General features: G+C 40.7%; 1 protein-coding gene and 1 long non-coding RNA gene across 3 annotated transcripts in view; one reads left to right on the top strand and one right to left on the bottom strand.

The window, feature by feature from the left end:
• Positions 1-13,660, bottom strand: part of LOC145434886 (uncharacterized) — a 271,087-nt gene that overhangs the window by 64,005 nt on the left and 193,422 nt on the right. The gene's annotated exons all lie outside the window — the stretch shown is intronic.
• The window catches only part of LOC145434863 (uncharacterized), a 149,736-nt gene continuing 144,663 nt past the window's right edge, over positions 8,588-13,660 (top strand). Inside the window, exon 1 of the mRNA XM_080312108.1 lies at positions 8,588-8,593. The gene's annotated coding sequence lies outside the window, so the exon portion shown is untranslated. The remainder of the gene's footprint in view (positions 8,594-13,660) is intronic.

Below are 13,660 nucleotides of genomic sequence, written 5' to 3'. Positions count from 1 at the left end.
TTTGCTGTACGACGCGTGGGGTGTATTGCTTATCGTCCAGGGTGGATCCAGCACGAAATCGATGTGTTCATCGCTAGCGTGTATACCAGTGATTGTGGATTATTTCTCGATTGAAGCTAACGTGTCTATGCCGTGTTATCATTGTATCTGCTTTTGCGTTTATAGTAGGACGGTTAAAACCGGTAACATATTTCCAATGCTGCATTCATTGCAGTCAGATCTCAACTTCATTGCATACTGTAGGTCGCCCTGCGCTCTCTCGCTGTTCAGTGTTCATACACCTGTAGCATATACTATCTCATTATGGTACATAGTAGGGATGGTGTGAACCTCTGAAAGGTTCGGGTTCGTGTGAACGCGAACCTTTTTGAAAGGTTCTGTGTGAACACGAACGTGAACCTCGTGACGTCATATTGCTAATTCCAACCCTATCTTTCAATGAAGTGATAGCCTATATTATTGTACACGATACCTAGCGAAGACTCGGCCCACATAATGTCGCATTGCTGAAGTAAATATTGGCGTTTTAAACGTCGCTAAATGTATCAGCCGCGGTTATCAAAGGATATAATAATCTCATAAAATCAATACATTCCGTCGTTTTGCCAACAATTTCGACGAGGACTTACCAGGAAATATAAGCTTACGCCTTAATGGTCTTAGTCAGACCGGACAATGTGTTCGGAATCTGAGTATTGCTACATTGATATTGAGCAGAGTGTAAAACGGGTTTCTTTACTCGCTACCGATACCATAAACAACAAGTTATATAGCAGTAGCCAGCACCTTAATCGCACGGATTTGGTTTTAATGATACAGTAAAGATATGAAGTCGAGATTGACCCCATACGCCCGCTCGATTTTTTACATCAGAAAACGATATCAATGTCATTGATTGGTTGAATAAGCATCATTCGCTGACTACGTATATCGCTCGTGATGTTGTGTGATTGCGGGTCAAGCTCACAGCAGAGAGTCACTAAATATTCACAAACGGAAAGCTGGATATTTCGAGAAATGTTTGGTAATAAAAATGCAAGTAAAACTTTTAAGGTTAATTGGCATGGTGCATGCTCGTTTAGTGTTGATTTTTTATGCTGCCAGCGCCATGCATAGAGTGACCCGCAGTTGAAATGCAATAAACTTGAACCAAAGATCTTATAATTAAGTGCAAATTACAATTTACCAAAAAGGTTCACAGTGCAGAACCTACCAAGGTTCTGTTGTGAACGCGAACCTCTAAATTTCCGAGGTTCACGCACAGAACACGAACGTGAACCTCACGTTCACACCATCCCTAGTACATAGCCCATTTCCATATATAACATGACTTGTAACATGACTGTATTTTTTTTCTCGCTACCACGTCACTTATATGTTGGCTACGGCCGCATTCCAGTGCATAGTCGTAACGAACTAGCTGGAGGTCAAATACCCACGTTTGTCCAGTGTCCATGTGCATTGCCGGTGAACTCGGGCTAATCTACTTACTTGTAAGGGCTGGCGAAAATTTTTCCATATCCGCGGGTGAATATCGTCATTATTAATAGTAAAGTTGCCCATATTATTATCACATATTTATCCTTCCTGAGCCCGTGTGATTAAATTCACCGGTAGAGTCGATGCAAAGGGTGTCTTGGAGACATCCGGCAACACATCCTAATCGAAATAAGTGTCCAAAGCTGCATTATTTTTCTTCTACTTCCGCAGATTGTCCCCCCCCCCATGGACTGAAGAATCTATATCGGGATTAGCTAGACACGGTTCTTGCTGGAGAACTATCTCCTCGTGTTGTGGAATTACTTTGCATTTGCCAATGATTACTTGTTCTCGTTGATTGTTTCCCTATGTTCGTGTTCGTACCTTCGTTAGTAATGCATGTGTCGTAGTTGTTCTGTTAAGGTTTTGTCTTGAATAAACGTGGTCGTAACTTGTACTGCATCGGCTCATCCTTCTTCGGTATAAGATTGAGAAATAGTTTAGAGCAGTGCTTTTCAACCTATGTGACGGTTCGCACTTGTGCAAATGAAAAAAAATGCAGTGCGAATGACGAAGGTGATGCGAATGAAAATTGTGACGTGGAATAATTCGAATAAACCCAATAGGAAATTTAAGGTAAGTGTGACTTTTGTAGTTGCGACGCAATTGTAAAACTTAATACGACGCATCACTAACCGTAGCTCTCACGCAGTAGTGATTTAATATTCCCGCTCTATCAGTGGCGGCTCGTCCTATAGGGCAACTGGGGCATTGCCCCACCTAAAATTCTGTTCAATAACAATTCTTCACCATTTATAGACGCACACCTATCTATATAAACCGAAATCACAGCGAAAATCGTATACTTCTTGTCCTTTCGCTTGTAAATGCCCATATATAGCGAAGTCTCTGCGAAAATCGAATTCTCTTCTGTGTTTTCGCTTTGCGAATGCCTAGCCGGGGCTTGCCCCGGTAGCGCTCATAACAAGCTTTCACTGTCTATTCTCTCAAAGCCGCGCACAATAAAGAAACGGTGATTTACTCTCTCCTATTCATAAAATTACCGAGCAACCGGGGCACGATAGCTCTGTGCCCTTAAGGTGCGATGTAACAATCGTATCTATAGCTGAACTCTGTTACCGTCATCTGCGTTTAGTCGACCTTTGCTGGTATAGGTCGATTTTAATGGGGTTTCACACCATGAAAACTCTTGAAACTTGTTCTGTCATGTCGTGATGGTGGTATTTAACACTGCCCCAAGTTTCAGGGTTTCTACTTAAAGTTTAGGGTAGTAATTCCGTTTCCGAAGTTGAGTGTGTGCTGATCCGTCATGTATCGCAAACAGATTTTACTCAAAAGCCGGTATTGGTATCCATTGGTTTTGACGATGTTCAATACCGAGATCGGTTATGACATTTGGCACGGAAAGTCTTAATGTTAGTATCGAACGCTGTACCAAGTTTTAAGTTTGTCACTGAACTGTGTTAGTGGTAATTTGGCTTCCTAATTCGAGTGAGAGCTGACTAGTCATTTATCGCTAACAGATTATACGCAAAGCCGGTATTGGTCTCTATTGATTTTAACGATGCTCCTTACCTAGATCCGTCATAAGCTTTTGCACGGTATGTCTTGATTTTAGTATCGAACGCTGTGCCAAGTCTTAAGGTTGACACTCAATGATTAGGGCAGTAATTTCGTTATCAAGGTCGAGTGTGGTAAAGATGTGCTCCGATCTGACACTTTAGCCTACAACACATTGCGGATTTCACGCAAAAGCCGGTGTATCTGCGGTAACGTTAACAGAGATGATGATATCATTCTCAGTTTGCATTCAAATATTTACTTTGATATTATATTCTCCAATGTCAATTTCACCGTGAAATTGTGGCCTTCAAGCCATTTGCTTACAACCCCCTGTCAAGCGCGATAGTTATTTCGTTTTCGATGGCGGCTAACAGCTGATCACTTGATCAGCCTATTCCTCAGTAAATTTTACGCAAAATTCGGTGTTGGTCTGTTCGCATTAATTTTGACAGTGTACCATACCGAAAAGGGCCATGAGGCCACTTCTCGATAATGTCATGTAACAGTGTGCCAAGTTTAAGGCTTTCATCCACGTATTTATTCGGTAATATATTTTCCAAAGGCGATTTCGCAGCAGACCTATAAGACAGTAATAAAAACGTATGTGTCGTGTTACAGTCTCCAGTTTCAAGGCCAAATGGCCAAAATCTCTTATGCTGTACCGACTACCGAGACCAAATTTCCGAGGCTGCTATTCTTAGTTCTTTAGAATGATGTTTTGGATTCAATAGGACAGGCCCAATCTATGAGATAACAATTGCGTATCTGTCCGAATTCGTTGACCTTTCCAATTAGGCTTACGCTATCTCTCGAGTTATAGTCATTTCCATTTCTGCAGATAATTAGTCAGGTCTAATGCGAACATGAACCGTGTTGAATCTTTGTTCCGTACGCCGTTTACGCAGTTACCACACTTAGAGTCACAGCTCACCAGCAGACCTCTCGTGGCACATACGTTAAAATCACTGTTGCCGCAGAGATGGAAGCGGGCCGGGTGAGCCGGACCCGAACCCGGCCTGAACCCGACAAGTTCAGCCCGAACCCGGCCCGAACCCGACGGTCGAGTTTTGAGCCCGTTTCGGCCCGAAACCAAGTTCAAATAGCAATTTTCAACTGTTGCGAGCAAATAAGCTGATATACGATTCAGATTTCGAGCTTTTCAACGCTTTCAATGCTCTCACTTTGTTTTCTTTCGATAGCAATCTTGCATATGGCAAGAGAACTTAATATATCTGAATGAGAATACGCTGAAAACAGCCCCACTGTTAACTTAGTTCCACCATCCTTTTTGCAAAATGTGAACTGTATTAAATGGTTCAATACCAAACTAAATTAAAGAAATAAAGGAATAAAATTGGCCAAGATGAGAAAAAATAGTGTGTTCAAAATACAAGTCAACTGTCATCCATACAAAGGGCGTTGCATTCACACGTTATACGAAGAATTGATTATTTCAATAGCCTCAACAGTTACTGGATACAGTCGGGTTCGTCTTTCAATTTTAAATGGGTAATGTATTGCATCTTATCAATTCGTTCTCCATCAATTCTCTATTCTCTATTTTGGCTGGTGACTATCAACGTAGTTTACCAGTTCTACGTATATGTGAGCGATACAGCGCCTTCTTGCGTGTATATTCAACTCTATATTCGTTTAGCGGTTCAGAATCAGGGACCACTCAATATGTATTTCCGACAGCTAGCAAAATGCAATGATGCAATCATGCCTCATACTTCGAAATGGCAACTTGACTTGAATTGTGACTTGACCCGTGACTTGACTTGACTTGACTCGACTTGACTCGAGTCACCTCCAAAAATCGAGTGACTTGACTTGACTCGAGTCAGCTTTGAAAATCGATTGACTTGACTTGAGTCAAAATGCGCAATGACTCGAAATGACTCGTGACTCGAAGGTAGTGACTTGATCCCAACACTGCTATATAACAATACTACCGCTGTCACATAGCCTAATACAATATAAGTTAGTTTCCGTATAGACCTAAAGCAATTCACCATGGACGACAAAATCACTATGGCGCATCTAAAAGCTTTCTTTAATAAATATTAACACCGCCGTAACACATCTATCGATCAATTCTGCTGTGCCACAACGGAAGCCGTCGTCTCATCACCTGCTTCTAGCTGTTCAGTTCAGCATGCCTCATCGAAATTAAAACTAAATTGGTAGTAATCCAGGCTCCAGCATGGTAATCCATCCATCCGTAAGTCATGTTTTCGTCACAATGTGGCCTGAACAATGATCAATGTCTGGCGTATTTGGGACACTTGTTTACTATTTAGCTGACATTGTTTCATTATTCAATCATAGTCTTCGGGCCGTCTTATAACGAAGTTTATCTGGGTTCGTACTTCGTATAAAATTTATTCACAGATATTGCCATACTTATACGTGATACGGTATTGGTGTATCTTATATGTAGTTGTGCCACTTTCGAACAAAATTGCAAATCAAATTTGTATATGAAGTCAATGCTTTTCGTAGTGACTATTCGGCTCGATTCAATCCCGATAATTTTTATAACTTTGGGCCCAAACCCGGCCCAAGCCCGGCCCGAACCCGGCCCGAACCCGAAAAGCCCGGCCCGACTTCCATCTCTGTGTTGCCGGGAAATTCATGTTATCGTACCATCATTAAGTTACTTGTTTACGTTGGAAAACGCCATTGTGACGTCATCTTGATAAAAGTCGCTTGCAGCCCTTGCCCCACCACCCGATATTGTCACGAGCCGCCACTGCGCTCTATAATTATTGCGTAACCAAAAGCCTGGTTTGGACGCTGCTGTAGTGGCAGACATACAGTATATCATCCCGTCTGAGCCTGCGGCATGCTGAAAAATGACGTCAAACTAACTTTATGCTTTCTTTCGCTAAACAGATATCAGGTAGACAAAACATTCACTCTTATAGGAGAGAGAGCCCGCTCACGTTCCACAATTTACATGACAACGAGAACCCCGAATACAAGAAACGAAATCTTTCTTCAACTGGTGACCATTATGGCAAGATGATGACACAAGCCTTTCGATCGCCGGAGCATGTTGTGGATATCGAAATTGGAAAGAATGAGTAAAGCCTTAAGGGCTACAATATTTTACTTGGGATAAAGTAACTCAGCACAGTGTCAAAAAGGCACGAGAAGTTGAAAAAACATCAGGAATATTCAGTAAACGACCCGTTACTAAAAGGCAAGGTATGAGTATGGATATAAAATAGTTGGTCATTAATTTTACTGTGATGACGAAAATACAATCATTATGCCAGGAGCTCGAGATGAGGTAAGCATCGCATGGAATGTGTATCAGCAAAAGAGGTTGCTGTTGTGTGCTGTGAAAGAACTGTATCAGTCATTCAAAAGCCAGCATCCAGAGAGAAAAGCGGGATTTTCAACTTTTGCTAGCTTGAGGCGAAAATAATGAGCGTTGGCTGGTTCTGCAGGCACGCATTCTGTATGTGTTTGTACGATACATCAGAATGCAATACTAATGTTGAAGGCTATAGTCAGGCAGGAAAAACGTACAAATACTTGATTGCTACGATGTCATGTGACATGGTAAACAAAGACTGCATGCTACAAAGATGTCCTAATTGCCCGAATGAAGATGCTGCGAGGAAAAATACTTGCTCCGTCAATTCGATAATACATACGAAAACATCAGCTTCAATCAGTGGAGTGGGTCACAACCAGGGCTGTGGAGTCGGAGTCGGTGGAGTCGGAGTCGGAGTCGGGGTAATTTTCGCTTGATGGAGTCGGAGTCGGAGTCGGAGTCGTGAAAACTATCATAGCTGGAGTCGGAGTCGGAGGGAAAATACTGACTGGAGTCGGAGTCGGAGTTTGTGAGAATGACTATGACTTCGACTCCGACTCCAACTTCTCTATCATGAAAACATTTGCTTTCAAAGAATTTTCAATAGAATTGATATGTACCACCAATCACTGTTATTATTAAACATACAGATCAGGTGCGGCCAGCCCGTGGCACGCAGGCCAAATTTGGCACACGAGAAGGTTAGGTGTGGCCTGCGAGGTAATTCTCGAAATTATTTATGACATCAGATACAATTGCAAGGCCAACCAAAATTTGATTAGCATGACCGAGAATTTTGATGATGACTAAAACAACAGTTCTGACGCATTGACCTTTCCAGGGGTCAGCCACATTTATCCCAGATCTTCGTATATGACCATGAAGTAGAATATTTCACAGCAGATTTATTTGACTTGAAATTTTTCTCGGTACTTCGCATGATTCGTTGTCACTAGATTTCTTGCATTCAGTATTTGAGCCCCCTTCTGAAAATTATAAATACATATTATTCACAGAATTGAGTCTAACTACATTCGCAATTAGGAGATACGGCTTCGCTTGTGCACTCGCAGCGAGATTGTCGACAAAACATTTGCACAAAATGATAGAGGCATGTTCACTGACACCGTCGATTTTGTTATGTCTAAAACGTTGAATAATCCTGTCCTTGCCAAATGAGCCTAGTGGTATACAGATGCGACCCCCAATGTATGTTAGCGACAAATTTATTTACATAGCTATAGCCTAATTCAGTCGTTATCTTGCAAAAAAATTTCGCGCTTCGCGCGACCAGGGCATGATTGCGCACTGCACAGTTGCATGACATATTGTTATCAATTTTAGAGCGTATTAATATAAGTCTTGTTTGCAATGTTACCTAATTCGGTTCGCTCCTATATCGACGACTAAAAAAAGGTTATCAACATTCCAGTTGCCCGCACAATGGTTCGTAAATCTCAGGTGTCCCTTTCGCCGAAAAAGTTGCCTACCCCTGATATAGATAAAATTAGACATTACTTGCAAATTACAACCCTGTTGCAGAGGGGAAGAAAATCGCAAGATGCGTTTTCGTGATGCAGTCAAAATTGATGCAATTTTTGGAATTATACCATGATACTGTGACAGAGAAAATGCATCGGCTGGTTTTGTAAAATTGTAAAAATGATGTAAATATGACCAAACGATGCTTCCCACTTGAAAAAATAAAAATATTTGTAGTGTATAGCTTAGCTGTTTGGGTCGAACAAATGATTAAGAAAGACTGCAAGTCCCAATCCTTGAATACTTGATTAAGTACATGTAGAATAGACATAGGCTATGGTCTTTGACTACTTAACTAAATTCCATTTATGACCAATGTCTTTTATTAGTAGTAAGAGTGTTTGTGCTTGTAATCAGGATAGTGTGCAATGACATAATTAGTATGTTCAATTTCTTTATTAGTTTGCTGAGTCATACACAAGAGCTACACTTGGATTTTTTATCTACATATTTATTATACAGGATTGGATATCTGCCATATTTGAATGATTCATACATTTCAAGATGTTAGAGAGTCCATGTTATAAAAACTTGAATAAGGGAGGATATTTAGCAAATCTTTATTTCATGTTAATTGCATAGTGGATAATTCGAGCTGTGCCACAATGAAACAATTTAGCATGCCACAGTTAATCATATGTTCGCATTGGTTGTATTATAGTCATTCAACCGACAATGTGGCATATAATTTTCGAAGTAAATTGGTAATAATGCTGGAGTCGGAGTCGGGAGTCGGTACGTTTAAAGACCCAGGAGTCGGAGTCGGAGTCGGTACATTTAAAGACGTCGGAGTCGGAGTCGGTATATTGAAAATGTGTGGAGTCGGAGTCGGAGCCGGAGTCGGTGGTAAAATTTACCGACTCCACAGCCCTGGTCACAACAGATAGAACCGATATGATTACTCGATCAGTTCCATTGATGAATTCATAAATTTGCTTGTCCAGCAACTACTTAAACTCAAGCCACATTCATTCATAACGAGCCAATAATCAAGCTACCTTAAAGGGGCACTGCGCTCTAAAAATGATGTGGTCTCAAATTGAAGGTAAAAATGAGCAAATATTTTTGGCCGCAGTCATTTCCTTCAGAACGCCACCGTAATGGAGCTGCAATTCATTGAAATTTCTACAAGATCACCTGCCGCGGCTGCTTAACCCGTTACATGGCACGATGTCTTCATCGTCGCACTTGCTCGACGCGAGAAGGCAGTCACGCAGAGGACGAAACTTAGACACATTTCCTTCGTAACATCGGCTGACAACTATCTAAAATTCGTTCTCTGTGTGACTGCCTAATCGCGTCGAGCAAGTGCGACGGTGAAGATATCGTGCCATGTAACGGGTTAAGCAGCCGCGGCAGCTGCTCTTGTAGAAATTTCAATAAATTGCAGCTCCTTTACGGTGGAGTTCTGAAGGAAATGGCTGCGGCCAAAAATTTTTGTTCGTTTTTACCTTCAATTTGAGACCACATCATTTTTAGAGCGCAGTGCCCCTTTAAACATCGGAAGCAGTCAATAGAAGAAGGAACTGTGATATGCCTTATGGATTTTAGTGAAAATTATTCACTCCGCACACAGGATGAGGCTCAAGGCTACCACTGGACCCACAAAAATTGCCCCGTTCACCCGGTTGTGTGCTATCATAAGGATGGCGCCAAGCTAGCACATTGGAGCGTGTGTTTTCTCTCGAAAGATTCAACACACGATGTCGCGATGGTGTATGAAATCAAAAAAATACCGTTGACTTCCTCAAAAGAAAATTACCAAAGCTGAGAAAAATTGAATATTACACCGATGGCAGCGCAGCACAATACAAAAATTGGAAAAAACTTCTTGAATTTATCCAAACACGAAGAAGACTTATGTTGCTGCTGATTGGTCGTTTTTTGCAACCAGCCATGGCAAATCGCCATTCGACGGCATTGGTGGAACAGTAAAAAGACTGACCACATTGAAAAGCCTCCGCCGACCATATCAAAACCAAATATTGAATTTGACTGACATGTTGGCCTACTGTGTAGATCAGAGGTCTCAAACTCAAATGTGCTCGCGGGCCAATTCCTACTTTTTGATGGCGCCGCGGGCCGCAGCACCAATAATAGGGGAATTTAATGTATTTCCAAGTAAGTATTTGACGGGACCTTGCAGACTGACATTCTGCACGCATCGTAGAAATGTGATTTAGTATTGTAAATTCACGCCTGGCATGAAAAAAATAACATTTTGTAGATATTTGAGTAAAATAGTTGGTGTACTTGGCATAGTTTGTCAAAATAATTAGTTGTACACATCATGTCAGTGTGGAAATGCATCAGGACATCGTAAAAGCTATCGCGTTATAATTATGCAGCTAGTGGGCGTTTGACGTGCCGCAATTAGAGGGAGGAATTTAGAATTTTAGAAAGATTGATCTGATATCAGAATATGGGAGCAGCCTAATCCGGGTATCGGATATACTCCTGATAACTAGGCTGTTAGTCATGTCATAACCAAGGTCAAATTCAATCAGCGTTATATTTACCTTCGAATATTTGAACAGATCAATAACAACTTGAATATAATGATTACTGTGCAATAGCAATAGAAATGTCCAATCGCTGAAAAATCCATTATATTTCCAGCTGTGAAGCGTAGGCTACGACTATTTTATACTCGTCACAATAATTGAATATGATAGCATGGATAAAGATCGTCTACTCATAACACACGATGTAGCCAACTATACATCAAGAGGGCAACATCATGAGAATGGTTGCCATACCGACCTGCTTAGATATCGGAATGAGCTACGAAACGCGAGCTACGACCTTTCGATATTTTACTACTTTCCATACCAGTTTGATAGTTTGTTGTGTCCGTGGTTGCACAAAGTCACGGCGGTCCGCGTCACACTAGTCCTTCTCTGTTTGTATCTTTTGACGCGACTCAACTCGCGCCCAAGTACAAATCACAATTTTCAGTACGAATCGCCAACATGTTTAACCATCATAAAGAAGTAATGTCACGTAGCCTAATAGGTAAATTTCCACTGCGTTGTAATTGTAACTTTAGAAACTGATGGAATAGTGAGTAGTTTCTGGCTTCTGGAGTAGTTTTAGAACAAATTTTAAGTTCTCAAATTAAAGAAAATGGTAGTTAAATATTGACGAATACTTCAAAATCCAAAATGCCGTCGCGGGCCGCACAAAATGGTCTCGCGGGCCGCGTGTTTGAGACCTCTGGTGTAGATAATATTCCAGCCGTACTACAGTTTATCGAAATAACTGAACAATGCATCGAAGCATCGAGACGGAATCTTGTACAACGATTCCAGCGTGCGATGACCATCAAAGGAACAAGAAGTTTCCACTATTTTCAGCCCATCTCAGACAAAAACTGCTTATGTATATGGCATTTTACAGCCTGAACGTCACGTTCAACCCTCTACTGAATAAATACGAAGCAGTCACGATTACCTAACCACAGTTGACAAATCGACCTCCCCTAACGAAACATGCATCGGTGATTTACAGCGATACTTCCTTATGTTTCCCTTTATAAATGTGACATTTGTTTCATTTCATGCTATTTTCGATCAAGTCCATGAATTAAAATTGCATTGTCAGTCATTCTGATTGAATGCTATTGAGAGTACATACAGTCAGGGTAGTTTGTAGTCTCAAGAGTGACAGAAAGTCGTAATGGCCAATGATATGCAATCTTCATTGTTCGACATGTGTCAAACTACTGCATTTCCATTAGCGTTGGGACCTCGGGAAATCCCGATCCCGGGATCCCGGGATTTGAAGCAATCCCGATCCCGGGATTAGCCCCAATGAAATCCCGGGATTTGTGAACAGCATCTACCAGGGCTTACGTAGCGTCATGTGTCATTTCTTGGTAATAAAGCAGTGTCAAAAACTAGACAGGTTGAACATTGTTTCTTAACCTTACTTACGTCCCTACAGCGCCCCTTTTCGAAAATGGCCTACGTCTGGCGCCCCCGCCCATATTTTAAGGATATTTCGCCAACAAATTACGAAACCGTCTAAGCGATGATACTCTTTATCAGTGGTTCCTAACCAATTTGAATGTCGGAGCCGCATTTCAAACTTCATAGTATACGCAGGGAGCCGCATTAAAACACCCGATTAGACTATATACTGATTCTAAAGGTATCTGATAACCTACCTCTAAATCTCACCATCTAGCAAACTCAAAAGTATTTACATGCACAATTGCACATAGACTTCTACAGATTGTATATATGTTATTCTAGCATTGGTAGACGCAGATTGGCAAGTGCTATACATTAAAATAAATTGAAAATGCATATCATTACTCAACATACTATTTTGTTGTTATGTCATAACTAGGGCGGTTTTTTTTTTACCTAAAAAAAAGAAAATTTTGACCTAAAAAATCCAAATTTTGACTTTTTTTGACCTAAAAAACTGAATTTTGACCAAATTTTGACCTAACGTATGCAAATTAGGTGTTTTCCCACATACTGTTAAAATTGTACCACTTATCTTCATTTCTGGTTGGATGTGACTGTCCTAACGAAGTAGTTTGGCCTGAAAAAGCGTTTTTGGCTTAGAAACAGGCCACTCTTTACATGAAATAAACAATATTTTAACGAAGTCTGGCCCTATGAAGAATTTCAGTGGTTACAATATGTATTATGGTAGAAATAATTAAAATATTTTGTAGTACAACGAGAGATACTTTCCTACATCCTTGGGTAGAAAGTGCGCGTCCTTACTAAGAAGCTTGCCAAGGACGTTCAACAGCAGCAGTTGTTGGCTGACAACACTCAAGTTGTGCGTACACTGCTGGTGCTGGTGATACACCGTGCTGCTTCACTCTGACAATGTTGTCTACAGCACAAATTTTCATCATGCGCTTCTTAATATAAGAATGATGCAATGCACAAGAAGTCTTTCTTCAGTTAGGATATTGCGGTACGTGGCCCATAACACCATGTCTACCTAATATTTGTTTTATTTGACCGTTTTATTTGACCGTTTATGATTCACAATGAGCAGACGATTAGCCGTTTACAACGGTAGGCCTATAAAATAGGCTAACAGCGGTAAAATATCAAATTATAAGTTCACCAACAGTGCAAAATCTACGATACAAACAAAATGCAGACGTCAAAAATTTTTTGACAAATTTTGACCTAACGCTAAAATTTTGACAAAATTTTGACAAATTTTGACATGTCAAAAAAAACCGCCCTAGTCATAACTCTTCATACATTCCAGGACTTGATACACAAGTTTGCGGAGGATTATTCTATGAAAAATATTGGACTTATTGCAATTTATACTTGACTATGAGCGGTTATTTTAATGTTAGTGAAATTGTGTCGTAATTTACTCTTCAAAAATACGATAGGTCTACGAGCAGCAGAACTCAAGATATGTCCTTGTCTGACGGGTATTCCTCCGTGCGTTTGACGCTAGTCTGCGAGAATTCTGTTTCTCTGTTTTCAGAAGCGGCCTTGGACGGCTTTAGAGATATCTAGTATTCCTGATTTCAGCATTCATATACAAAAATTGCCTATAACTATCTATAGAAACAAACAACAACTGTCGTCCATTATATTTTGTGGCATATTTAGAGGTCACTCAGAGCCGCAAGAAGGCTACCTTGGAGCCGCGGTTGGGAATCAATATTACAAGGAATAAATGTTGTTTATGTAGCTTGCAATATGCGTATTTTACTATTTTGCTAATCCCGGG

The sequence above is a fragment of the Botryllus schlosseri genome, chromosome 3 (genome assembly GCF_051294905.1).
Source record: "Botryllus schlosseri isolate E-star chromosome 3, Bs_hap1, whole genome shotgun sequence".
Classification (NCBI taxonomy): Eukaryota; Metazoa; Chordata; class Ascidiacea; order Stolidobranchia; family Styelidae; genus Botryllus; species Botryllus schlosseri.
This window is presented reverse-complemented; position numbering and strand designations above follow the sequence as displayed.